This window comes from Lutjanus erythropterus, chromosome 16 (assembly GCF_056507025.1).
Source record: "Lutjanus erythropterus isolate fLutEry1 chromosome 16, fLutEry1.hap2, whole genome shotgun sequence".
NCBI lineage: Eukaryota > Metazoa > Chordata > Actinopteri > Lutjaniformes > Lutjanidae > Lutjanus > Lutjanus erythropterus.
Genome location: NC_139332.1, coordinates 18,345,202 through 18,359,343, shown reverse-complemented (window position 1 = coordinate 18,359,343; position 14,142 = coordinate 18,345,202). Strand labels below are relative to the sequence as shown.

The 14,142-nt window shown below is 39.6% G+C and overlaps 1 protein-coding gene across 6 annotated transcripts in view; it reads right to left on the bottom strand.

Moving 5' to 3' along the window:
* The window catches only part of elmo1 (engulfment and cell motility 1 (ced-12 homolog, C. elegans)), a 155,569-nt gene that overhangs the window by 115,093 nt on the left and 26,334 nt on the right, over nucleotides 1–14,142 (bottom strand). For 3 of the 6 annotated variants that reach the window (XM_084738407.1, XM_084738411.1, XM_084738412.1), the window contains exon 1: nucleotides 3,103–3,316. The exons of 1 other annotated variant lie outside the window; for it this stretch is intronic. The gene's annotated coding sequence lies outside the window, so the exon portion shown is untranslated. Of the gene's footprint in view, nucleotides 1–1,617; nucleotides 1,761–3,102; nucleotides 3,318–14,142 lie in introns of those variants that run through there. 2 more of the 6 variants (XM_084738410.1, XM_084738409.1) reach the window with 2 other exon arrangements.

Below are 14,142 nucleotides of genomic sequence, written 5' to 3'. Positions count from 1 at the left end.
ACACACTAGCCACAGGATGGTCACGTTACACCCTAGAGGAGAGGTGTGTGCATGTCAGAAACAGACACACACACACACACACACACACACACACACACACACACACACACACACACACACACACAGACATAAAGTAACTTAACTCCATTCTGAAAAGCAGTGTTTTACTGCTGTTTCACCTTTGACTACATCCAGGCACAGTGATGGGTGTGATTTGGTGGGGGTCAAAAGTGTGCTCTTTTGCGGCAGCATTCAACACTGATGTCATGGTTTACTGACACACCTGGGGACGTAACACAGAAACCTCCTATTTTAAGTCTTAAGAGTCTAAGATTGGATTTTTTCCCATTTTGGTATTACAGAACTAAATCTTATCTGACTTCCTCCTATCTTATCTCAGGTTAGGAAATCCTAAATACTCAATCACTTATCAAATGTTTATGTCTGTTACCGAGCAATCAACACTCCTTTTTTCATCTCAGCAAGCTAAACAACTTTGCAGCCATTGCTTTTTTAAATATACTGAAATATATATATTAAATGTACATTGAAACATACAAAAAATAACCACAGTGGAAAAACAACAGTGGGCTCTTGACTTCACGAAAGATGAGTAGAGAAATCCAAGGATGAACCTTTTGGGAAATTTACAACAATGTTAACTCAGGAGATTCTATAAAAGAGAGTAGGTTAACATGGTGGGCACTGTATGCTGCATCCATTGTGTAAAATCAATAAAACACGAGTCTAACGGATAAAATAATCTAGCTAACACTACCATTAGCTGTTGTTGGGCCTGTGTCCATGTAGCATATTTTTTCTGAGCTTCAGTGTCTTTTTTTTCAGTTGTTCCCAATGAGGAGAGAGAGAGAGAAAAGGCTCTGCGCCAAGTGTTTCCAAGAGCTCCACCTTTTTTGCACAGCTGCTCCGAATGCTTCAAGTTGAAAATCTCTGAATTTTTCACAAAGGTGCTGGTCTCGTTTTGTTTTTTTTTCTTTTGGTCAGGCAACCTATCATATCATGAATTTTATAGGGACTCACCACCCTGATGTGTGCTGGAGAGGCAAGACTCGACTCCTGTCAGTGCAGGAGCCAGAGGGAAAAACGTTTTGTGTCTCTGTGTTCAGCTCTCCGTGCTTTTGTAGTTTTTAGAGAACAAAATATCGAAAAACGGCACATGATTAACTAGCGTTCTACAGCTGCTTGACTCAAGACGAGCCTGTATCAAGACATACCCTCAACAAGGCAGCCCAGATGCAAATCCCTGCCTCCCTGGGCTGACATGCCTAGTCAAAGATTTATTTGTTTAGTGGGTTTATACTGGGTTGAAATGTGTACTGGATATCCAAAGGCAATACTTATTTTTATCCCCTTTTTTATTCCACTATTTCTACCTACGTCAACCATATATCTGCTACATTTCGCTATCTATCCCTTCTGTTCATACTATCCATTTCAAACCCTTTATCAAATACTTCTATCCAACTGTTTGTTAACTACTTTTTCATGCATCTTAATCACAACACTGTTATGTTGTGTTGTTTTCTTTATCAGACTGCAAAATTTAACGTCTGTTTAATCAAATGAGTTGAGCTTCTTCACAATATTTCCACTTACCTCCCAGGCAAGTGCAGAATCAGCTACTGGATTGCAGGTAATTGAGAATCGCTGATGTAGAATATTACAACAACAGCACACCACGCTCCCATGAGTAAAACACAACAGAAAGAGTACACTAAAACAGAGAGTCTTAAAAATGCTACTGAGTTATGCTCAATCCCTCCCAGCACACACATACTCAACACCCAGCCCACAGGAAAAGCTGCTGGCTCTAAGACAAAAGGGCTGACAAAACAGCTACAAATAAAGGAAGAAGACAAAAGGAAAAGGGGGAAGGCTGGGGTCAGGGTTTAGAAATATGGCCTCTAGACTCAACCAAAGGAGGAAGTGCAATGCTCTAAGAGACTCAGCATGCATGTTTATATACCAAGAAAAGATTCAGACCAAAACTTTTTCTCACAAACATCAAATGTGGACATGTTTTTCTTTTCTTTCTTTCTTTTTTTTTTTTTTTTTTTTTTTTACAAATTCAGTATGGCTTCCACCACAGTTTTTGAGTGACAAGCATCACAACAGTCTGACTTCTCTCTGTGTGCCTCACAGCAGGTTAGTGTCACAAATCCGCCCTGGTTCTTACTGAACTGCTGCAACCAGGATATCCTGTCAAATGTTGGTACCAGCAGCTCGTAACAACTCTCAACAGCAGCCAACCGACCTCCCACTGAGGCGAGAACCCTCTGAGAGGACACCAAATCAAATCTTGCACTCAGGCTGCACACACATTGTACATATATCTACTGCATGTGTGTCTAGATGCATAAATCTGCACACGCAGGAGAATGAGTGAAGCATGGAGCTAAAGCGTATTGCTGAGCAAGGTACAAAGGTAGTCTAAATAGTGTGTTGCGAGCAGAGCAAGCCAGCAATTTGAAGTAAACAAGTGAGTCAGAAACAATTAGAGGTACTTGGATGGCATTCTGCAACCCAGATAATCAAAACACTGGAACATTTAGCGACGAGGAGGAGACAAAAAAAGAAGACACTTGCTAGAGGAAAAGAAAATACATGGCTGAATTAGGCCTACAGACGCACAACTAATCCATAATGTGTATTGTGAATGAACCAAGCGATATTGCCAAGTAATTACTTTCCAATGCAGCAGATTTATCAGCAGTGTAAGTATGGTCTTTATTTATCCTTTCCAAAATCATAAACTACTGACACCACATTTCCATCCCCCCAAACCATGAGGCCACAACGCTCAACTGTCTTAAAACACATCCGTTCTTTGACATTTCCATTCTTCTCTGGTTAGATGTGGAAAACCCACACTGAGTTCCATATCGGATCAGCCAACAAGCATGTACAGTACGTACAGAGACGTTCACTGCTCCAGACTGCAAACATCTAACCACAATGTTCGTGCCCACTGGTGACACACTGGAGAGGAGAAGAGAGGAGGCAGCCGCACCCTGAGGCCTACTGCATCCTGTGTAGCATGAAGATAGAGTAAAAAAACACTATGAAGATGTGAGGACTCACCCGGAAAACTTGACAACCAACAGGCTTGGTAGTTTTTCTCCCCAATAAACCTCCTTCTTGTGCAAACCACTGCTCAAAGCAGAGAGAGAAGGCAGCCCTTTTCTAAGCAACTTAAGTATCTGCCTGCAAGTGCAGTGCCTTCAGCATCATAAGCCATAGACAAAGACTTCACAACGGTTTGTGAGGTGCTTCGCCTCAAGCGAGAGAGCGACCAAGAGAGTGCTGAGAGAGACAGACAGAAGGAGGAAGTAGGCGTTTGTCGAGAAAAGAGGAAACAGGTCTGTCAGCGAAAAAAGCGGCAAAATTCAAAGATAAGATGACAGCGAGCAGGAAGAAATTGCTGGAGTCTAAAGTTGAGATTCACATGTAAAGAAAGACAAACCATGCATCCAGATCATCCCTGTAAATTAAAAACACACTTAATTGAGCTGATAGGATTAATTTAGCATAATTATGTCATAAATATCTCATTAGTTTTCTGTCTCTCCAGTGCTTTGCTGTGAGACCAGAGCCTTAAATCTCTAACGTGTAACATTTTACATTTTAAACATTAAATGTTTAAAAACACTAGACATATGCTAGGCTATATATTTCATCGCTATCTGGTTGCTAGTTGCCATAACATCAGATACACTTCAGGTCAGATACATCGGAGAGTGAGGAAGGAAATCGGTGCACATGAATAAATGTAACGAGAATAAAACTGTAATATTACCTGATCCACGAACATAAATTCTGCCTGAGTCGTGTCAGATAGAGGTGGTTGTTTAAAAGTGAAGGCAACAACTCCCATGATCCCACGCCACGTAAAAATGTATTTTCTTATTGTGAGAAAGAATTTACATATTGCATGTTTAAGGCAGATAATCTTAGCTTAACATTAAGAGGTAAGAGTGGGAAACTATTAAGCTAGCCATCTACCAACAGCTTACGAAGCGCATTTTTCACTTTATATTGAATTTAATCTGTACAAAAACTCAAGTGTAGTTAAACAGGAAGTTATGTGGTACACTGTTTCTTGGCAGGACCCAGTCACCTCCTGGAGCAACTTGTCATATTTAGACTTCAAGTTCTATATGAATTAAACAGATACGACATAATGTATCATTGATTGCACTTTACAGGTGCTGACAGGGGGATTTTTATACTTTTGGACAGAGCCAGGTTACTGCTAGCTGTTTCCCCCTACTTCCAGTCTTTATGCTAAGCTACACTAACTGTCTGCTGGCTGCAGCCTTAAATTTGCTGGAGGTGAGAGTGGATCTCATTCTAACTCTTGGCAAGAAAGTGTATTTCCCAAAACGTTGAACTATCATTTAAATGATTTACCCTGGAAACAAATTTCACCCAAATCTTATTCAGTCTAGCACACAGCTATAAGGCTGTGGAAAACCAGATTACCACGATACTGCGGCCATATGACACCTACCAGAGAGTTGTGCTCATTACATCACCACCGAAAATTTGATCATGAAAGGTCAAGTTCATGTAATTCAACTGTGTTTGAGATTAGCACATGGATCTATTAATAAACCTATTGATCAGTGCCGTCACACATGACAAGTCAGGCACACAGCCTCTGATTGGTCGACAGTCTCAACCAGTGGAAGGCTGGAACAACATTAACAACTGTTTTCAATGTAAAAATGGATAAATAATCACACAAGACATTCACTGTTGTATTTATAATTATGGATTTAGTTTACAAATGACCCTGCCAACAGTAATATCAGAGCTAAGAAGCAGGAAAGTAATTTTTTTAATATGCATTAAACTTAGAATAAGTGTCATCGCCTCTACAGCCAATTAAGATTCAATGTTGCATTTAATGTTGATCAAAGATGGCCAGAGAATGGGTGATTACCAAAAATATACTGCACACTTTCACTTCCCACCCAATCACCACTGATGCAACAGAGTCAGAACAGTCTAGTGCCAAGAGAGTGAGTCAGACAGATTACACTGTCACAAAAGACCACTGATCATGAGCTAAGAGGCTAGATGCCCAAATGAAACATTTATTGTTTGAGCCGGGGGTGATGACATCTTCATTTCAGACTGCAAGCTCAACGGGCCATCTGTGCAAGTGTCACACAAAAACAGATGTTTACTCCACCCAGGCTGAGGTCAACTTTGGTTCGTATGAGCCTCATAAATGCAAACATCCAGAACTTTCAGTTCTGACACAAACTCCCATAGAGCCTTAGAGAGGCAAGTGTCCAAAGACGAAAACATTTCAACACAGCAACCGGAAAAATAACAAGCTAATAGAAACAGATCATATCCTTATTGAGTTTTAGTCGCAAGCTGAGAAAATAAGAAGACATGGTTGTGCATGAGCTGAGCTGTCATGTGGTTAATCGTTTTGTTGAAGCCAAACTGAAGTGCCATGGAGACCTGAGGAAGTGAAATAGTTTAGAGGACCTTTGTCACTGATGACTCCCTGCTAGACGAAGAGTATTTGTGTGATCTACGCACAGCTGTCTGTCTGACAGGGAAACTGAAGTCTGCTGAGTCAGAGAGCTCACCGGGGACTCGGACCAACTCCATGATGTCAAAAGATTTAATAATCTATCCAAACTATTTCAGCTCCCTCATGAATACCCCACCTCTGTGCTCTCTCTTTCAGCACCACTGACCTCCACGATGCTGCGCCATGTTTGTCCACAACCTTTCAAACCCCCTCCTTGAACACTCCCTCCACCGGCTGCTCTCGTCAAAATTCAAAACCTGTTTGTTTGGGTAAAAAAAAACGGTGGGAGAAATTTGCATCCCCAGACTTTATCAAAACTTCCATCCAGCTCAGTGAACAAGGATCAACAGAAACTTTCAAACCTACAAGCGATGAATGGTTGATACCAAAGATGTAGATTTTGAGTGTCAAGTCTCTTCAGGAAAAAGTGGTTTGTGACCTGCTGCTATGTTTACATGTCCGTCATTCGCTCTGGCTTTATAAACGGCAGCTAAAATAGTTTTTAGTCAGTCGGATTGTACTTTTGACCCGATTTTAACTGTCTGTCTAGGTTGTTTGTTGTTCCAATCACGAGCTATTCAGCCTTAGTATGCACAGCTGGCTGTGTTGAAGCAGTGTTTGAAAGGAAAATGTTAAACTTAATTAGTACAAACAAACACAAAGGCTTAAGTTTTTGAAAATGACTGGTGAAACAATAAATCTTTAAGTGACTGTTTTATTTAAAAAGGCAAGAAAAGTTCAGATTTGTTCTGCTGTAAAACTATTATGTACAAAAATGTACACTGTATGTAATGTGGAGTATAGTTTACTGAAAGCATACTCTGATCTTATTTTGACTAGCAAGTATAATGTAGGGTGCCACTTAACAATAAAAATACCTCTATGAATGATTTAGAAAAGGTTTATAATTAGATTTTAAATGTTACAACATGAGGTGACAACAGTGACCTGTTGCTTGCCAAATAGTGAGCCCGCATTCCTCTGTACTGTTGAGCCTCAGATCTCATCGCTCACTTACTTTCAGCTTACTTTGTCTTTTCCATCACAGCTTCATCAGATATTTATTATAAGCTACTTGGACGTAATCGCTGCCAGCACATCTTAATAGCCAAAAAGTTCCATTTGGCATTTCAGAGTAACATTAAATTAACAGATAGATACACAAAGGCTTTGGCGATATTGCTTACCTTGACATTTTTGCATGCACCACTTTACAAGGTTCCCTTTTGCCAGTTATAAATGGTAGTAGCTCAGTAAGATTGATTAGTAGTGAGCAGTAATTAGATCGTTCCACATAGTAAGCCCACACCGACGTATGAAAACTGTGCTTTAACTGTTTGTTCATTAATGAGCATTCATTAAATAATAAGTATTCATTTTCTTGCCATGGGTTTTATGTGAGATCAATACCAGCCTTGTGTCTCTTAAATAGGAAGCTACAGGCAAAAAAAGCTTAGCAAAGGCTTTGCACAAAAATACAAAAATAGCGCAAGTAGAGGGAAACAGCTGGCCTGGCTCTGCTTCCATTGCTTATAAGCTAAAAATAACAGATAGATATCTAATCATTTCCCAGATGCCTTCTCAGTTGGAAACAACCAATTGTAACAACATTTTATTATCAAAATAATTGTTGTTATTGTTTGTACTCTTCAGGAGAGACTATTACCAGTCAACTGTGGCTCTGACCCTGGCCCACATCCGTTGCTTATAATGTTTGTGATTCAGAAATTTGAGCTTGTGGTTACACTCATCTCTAAATTGCACGAGGTTAGAGTGTCTGCTGAAAGCCCAAAATATGAAATGTAAATTTTGATGCTGAATAATAATATCCCAGACAGGTGTTGACGTCATTCGGTCGATTACTGTTTCATAACCCCTTTTTCTTATTCACAGGCTTTCTTTCCCATTTTTCAATACCAAAAATGAATCTGCACATTCTCACAGTCTGCTCACAGAGGAGGTTGTCAGGCAAAGATAATTCCACAACACCTCAGGGGATCATCTATTATTCAAAACCGCATCCAAATTTATTCCACTTGAAGAGGAGTTACATGCTTTACTTGTAATTGTCAAACTCCAGTGGTTATGATCCATGCATTTTAACATGCAGCTTCTGTGTTACACTCAACAGAAAGCTGGGCTGCATTTTTAGTTTCCAAATAGTACATCACCTTGCAAAACACCACCTCACAACTATCACACAATATCCAGCTTCCCAAAACAACACAGAGCGACGTCTCCTTTGGCCTTGAGCACAAAGCAGCTGCCTGTGGCTGGCTGCTAAGCTAACATATAATACTTGTCTTTATACAAATGAACAAACACAAGCTATTAGCCTGGAGAAATCCCAGTGTTCACACAATGAAGAAGGTACTGGAGAGAGCCAGACTTCCTGCCTGAAGGAGTCTGAGGAGGAAGTCTGAACTGAATTAGTTTCACTGAGGGGCAACCTGTAATTTGATTATCATGAGCCATGTGTAATAACAGCAGGCAATTCATCCATCAAATCAACATCATCATCAGATAAACATCATCAATGCATATCCTTGTATGTGCACGCCTGGAAATCATAAAAACATACAGTAATGCATGATTACATTACAGAGTCGATTCATAACGCTGTAATCAGAGCACGGCCTTGAAAGTTTTCCAGGAATCATCTTCATCATGTGGCATAATCGGACAAAAAATTAAACAAATATGAATTAAGAACAGGCTTTCTTCCGCAAAATATAGTCCGAATCGCACCTTTCATATGGAGTAAACAGCCTGCAGTGAAGACCACAGAGTCAAAGTTAATAGGTACACAACCTGCTAGAAACAGCAGCTATTTAATTGGACCAAACACTCCTGGGTCTAGCTGGCTGCATGAAATGTCAAGTAGAGTTACACTGTTAGTTGGGTCTCACTGCCCACGGGCTGTGCAAGTATCCTCTCATTATTGTCTGTGATGGTTTAAAATAATAACAATAATAATTGGAACATGGTCACACAGGCTAATGTGCTACTGACTCCTCGCTTGTATCACAGTAGTTTAACACCACATATATTCAGTGGGAACTAAACCTGCATGGTGTGTAGGTGACAACAAACAGCCAAAAACACCAAACTTATACTGATCGAGCTTTCAATATTATGCCTGCATAGTGAGTGCCCAGTATATTGTTGCTGGAATAATGTTGCAAACAATATTATAGCTGTTTTAACACCATTTTATTCCACTGATATAATGATAAAGTAACAAGATCAAAGAACTTTTAATTCAGACATCCATCCATCAGAGGATGGAAGCAGTGCAACCAGACATGACAGAAAAACACATCTCTGTTTCTGTTTCTGTTCGTCTAGCTTAGGCACCGTGAAAGAACACTTTGGCAAGTCTTACAGTGGCAGGGAAAACCCTGTGGTTTAACTGGCATCATGTTGGCGACATTCGTTTGTTCCTATTGCTCAATAGGCAATATGGACATAACCTCGACAATTTTTCTGTCATTATTGTAACAGGCGTACTCAGATCATTATGTTGTTGTTCCTTAACCCAAGACAACTTTGAATGTAAGATGAAGAAAATCAAGTTTCAGAAATTGATGCCAATTAGTACATGCTTAACAGACTTTGTTTCTCTTTCTTGTGTGAAAGATTAACGTTTAAGCTGCCACCATGCTAATTCATGAGAGCAAAGCATAACTGCATGTTAACTTCTCCACAAATACTACCTCTACTCAGGGGTTAAAGGAGAAATATGCAATTTATTTACTGTATTAAATCATAAAATGACCACAATAGGTCAAACTCTTATATATAAAACACCGAATTGTCCCAGTTTTCACTGCAATTAAAATAATAACTATAATACTTAACTTGTTTCCAGCGCTTACATAGACATTTATCATATTCTGTCTGTCTGTTCTGTTCATTATCTAACCCGACATAAAAACATAAACAATGCACCACATGTCTGAATTCAACAGTGATTTGTCTGTGTGCGTGTCAATCATTCAATGTGTTGTTGTCAAGGCTGCTGCTAGCATATGAGTCACTGGCTTGCGGCGCTTTCTGACAGAACCTGTCAGTATGCTAACAGTTAGCTGTCATGCCGAGGAGAAAGCCTGTGTTTTCAAAAGAGGTCCAGGAGGCGTACTCCTTCTTTCATAAAGCACCTGCCATTGCTGCATTTACTGCATCCGTAGCATTGAAATGTATTCAAAATAGGTGTACATAAACAAATAGTGTTAAAAAATGAATGAAGTGCTACAAGAGATTTGTTAAAATGATGGAGAGCGCAACAAAGTGGTCGCGATTGATATGAAATTCAGATGTTAGTGTTTGACAGCCAAGTGCCATTATCTCATTATCAACATCATGACTGAATTAATTTAGATTTTTATTTGAATTTATCGGGTGTTTACAGCATGAACGACATCTGAGTTACAAAACACTGAGAAGTGCAGACAAACACGGTGACACATTGTTCCCAAATGAGGTTCATACTGTTCCCTGATCAATCTCAACTTGTGATATTTTGGGATATTTAAGTGCTTATGAAACGTTATCTGTACCATTAAAATACCCTGGTGTGTATATTTTAATCCGCTGCACTTACACCTTGTGTGTGTTCAAGAGTGTTATGTAAGCTGACTATTACACATGTTGTTTTTTCCTCCATTGCCTTGCTAACTGAAACACAATAGGCTATGTGCACTGTTCAAACAAATCTCTTTTCTCTTTAGATTTAAAAATAACATGCCATCCTCCCCCCTTACATAACTCAATATCAGTCAGCATCAAGGTCGGTGGTGAGAGCTTAAAAACAGAAAAGAGGAGCGCAATTAGGTGTTTACCCTGGAAGCCTTTTCACTGCCAGTTAGGAAAAGTGTGTGTGTACGTGGATGTGAATGTGTGTGTGTGCGAGCGTGAGAGAGCCCATGGGCGTAGTGAGTCACTGACAGCGTGACCTTCTGCTCTAAGGCTCCTCGGCTCTGTTGGAAGCAGCCTATCGAGGTCAAACATCCACTCCTCATAGTGTACGAGGTCCAAGCTGTCGATATAGGAGGAGTGAGATAGGGAAATGCTGCCTAACTGCTGTTTTCGAAAATCGTTTCCAACTCAGAAATTCTTGCAGCAGCAGGAAACATTAACATACAGCAGGGATTGTTTGATTCTTGCTGTGAAGATAGGAGCAGTGTACACTCGTAGAAATAAGAGTTCAGAAGGACTGAGGTTTTACACAGAACAATTTGCTTTTGAATAACCATTCTTTGAAGAAAGGGTTCTTTGTAAAACTTAGGGTTCCATTAAGAACCATTTGCTTAAAGACATGGGTGGTAAAAGATCCTTAACCTCAACTATTAAAATTCATGTTTCAGATAGTATTTTTTAATTATAGATGTGTCTTTGCAGAACAAGGATATAGGTGAAACCTGTATTTTAAAATTTGTATTTTTATATCCTTTTTGGTGGGTTGTAGATGAGCTCCCTGAGTGGGTTCTAGATTAAACCCTTAAAAGTTGGAAAGGCCAACAAAGGCCTGGTTCAACATGGAACAAGCCCTGTTCTGGTTCAAGAATCTAATTTCAAACTGGTCACAGCATTTCCACCAAAAGTAAATTGGTTCAGAACCACAAAAGTTGGTTTCTAACCAGACCCCAAACATTGCAAATTATATATACAGAATCGTTGTGTATTTTGCACAGTCCTCTGTTGATAACATCCAATAGTTTCATTCAAAATGGGTGGAAACATGGGCTGTTTCACCAGATAGCACCATGGTCCCAAGAATCTTGAATGGAACCTGTTCAAAACCAGAGCTACTTTGACGGAAAAGGGTCTAGAGAGGGTAGTCGGTGGAACCGTTGCACCATAGAAGGGTTCTCTGTAGAAACTCTCATAGGGAGTTCCAGGTAAAACCTTTCACAGATCATTCTAGGTATAACCCTTTATGTTTTGTTCTAGGTAGAACTCCCTGAAAGGATTCCCTTTATAAAGAATTCTACCAGGAAGCAAAACGAGTTCTCATATGGGGACAAGCTAAAGGACCCTATATGGTTCTGGTGAGCACCTTTATTTCTAAGAGGGTACCATATTGTGGACATGCTGACTTGTGCAATCAGCACATACACATTATTCTCTTATCTTAGTGGTAAGAGGGCTAAGATTTTTAGGAATCAGGCTTTTCTACATCATGAATGCAGCTAGAGTTACCATGAAAGACACCACACTCGACCACTCGTCCATTCTGATCTCCACCAGAAGGCTTTTACGAACCTCAGATTAAATTCTGAGGCTGATAACAGTGGTTTCTGAAACCTTAGATTGCCTCAGTTAGAGATGCTGGTTAGGAAGATAGAAATGTCAGCTATGCTATGTGCATCCCCAGAAGACTCCACAGCGGCTGGTCTGGCTGCAGGCCCGTGGGGTCTTTGGTGTAATCAACTTACATAGCTGGACCATTAAGACGAAGCTGGAAGAAAGAGCCTGGATGCTTAAAGAGACAGACGGGAATCTGAAAACAGCAGCAGTGTATGAATCTAATCACTAGGCAGACTATGGACCAAATGTTTATTGAGGTTTAAATTTACTCTGGGAGTAAATTTACTCTCCAAATGTTATCTTATAAATATGTGTCTTATAGAAGACCGCCAGCACAGAAAAAACTTGAGGGTTTCAGCTAAAGGGAAAAAAACTATTCCCAAATTGCAAGACACTAGAGAACATTTCCAAGTTTAGAGAACATAAAAGATTTCTGATTGAGTATTGCTCCAGACTAACTTGACTAATAATAGCGTGGTATTTGGGAAAATACACTTATTTGCTTTCTTGCCGAGAGTTAAAGGAAAAAAAGATTTAACCTCACTCTCATTATCTGTTTGTGACAGCTGGTTTGCTAAACAGAAAAGACTGGTAATGGGGGTGTACAGCCAGTCCTGTCCAAAGGTAACAAATTCCAGTTCACTAATTAAAATGGTACATCTTGTTTGTTTAATCTGATTGCAGCAAAGCCAAGAAACAGCCCTATTCATAATACCCACAAAACCTCTACTTGTTTTGTGCAAAGTGAACAATATAACATGTTAATGAATAAATCTTGGAAGTGCTGGTCATTAGTCGACTAGAGGTCGACAGATTGCTTGATTTAGCTGATTAATCTCCGTCAATAGGGAGTTTACCGAACTATCAGTATCAGAGTAACTTGGCGCCAATCATGGCCGATGGCTGCACTGTAATGATGCATGGATGAGCTCAGAGTTCATCCGAATCCACATCTTAGCATAAATCATCATCCCGCCACCCATCCAAACATTATTTTCTCTGATTTGGAGACCCGCACCTCTACCCATCCCTGTGGGCTGTATTACCTTTTAAATTATGTCGAGCAGTGCAAGCTCCCCAGATGATTTCTTTATTGTGCGTCGTACTAATGTGTGTGACGACATTGACGACTGATTATACCTCATGCATAAATGTGCACATAGTGTCTCTCCCACTTGCAATGCATCCTCTATAAATCAGAATGTTAATTTTTATCACCCGGCACACCCGATCTGTGGATAAAGCAGTGTCTGCAGTTGTAACTGTGGTACACACATCACTACTGCACAGCCTCCACAAGTCACACAGGGATGTACACACCATTTTGCATGGAGGAACAATAAATAAAATAAAGTAATTTAAAGTAAATAAATAAATAAAAATTGCTCAAACTTAGATCTTTCATGCTTAGTTTAATGTTCAGTTTCAAATTCATATATTTAAGATATTACTTGAATTCAATAGTCAACATTTTGTTCAGTTCTTGTTTATCATTATTATATTGGCCTTAAAAAATAAGTCAACCCTACTTTGGACAAAGACTATTTTCCCACGGTTTCGATTTTTATGCTAAGCTATGCTAACCTGCTGCTGCCTGTAGCCTTCTCATCTTCTCATCACAGTTTTGGCAAGTAAGTGAATATATATATTTCCCAAAATGTTCTTTGGATTCAGTCCTCGTCCCTTTACATTAGATTTGCTATTAAGTCAAAGCTCATTCTAATAATGTCCAACAAAGAGTGATGGTAACTTGTAAATAACCAAAATTCAGTTACAAACAAATTATATATTTAAAAGAAAATGTACTCTTATACATATATAAATATTGTATTGATATATTCTCTTCTGCAACTCTAAAATTAAGCTTAAAAAAACCTTAAAGTACTCTATATTACCAAAGGGGAGACACACAGGATAAAGATGCATTTTTCCCACTGTGGGATCTTAAACCTTCTCTTCTTTGTCATCAAAAGCAAAGCTGAAGTCCCTTTTTTCAGTATCAAGAAAATATCAAACAAGTGCTAAAAAGTAGAGCAAACTCGTGAGAATCAAAAGAAACACAACAAAAGTGCGCCTTGTTTCCGACGACACAACAGTTTGTGATGTAGAAAAACAAAACATCAAAGTCAAAATTCTTCAAAAGCAGCGGAGTGGGAGGGAGGGAGGGGGGACACGGGGACTGGTTTGACCAGAGCTTCCCCATGACTGATCACTGCAGACAACAATGATTGGAGCCTCCGAGGCCACGCTTCAAGGAA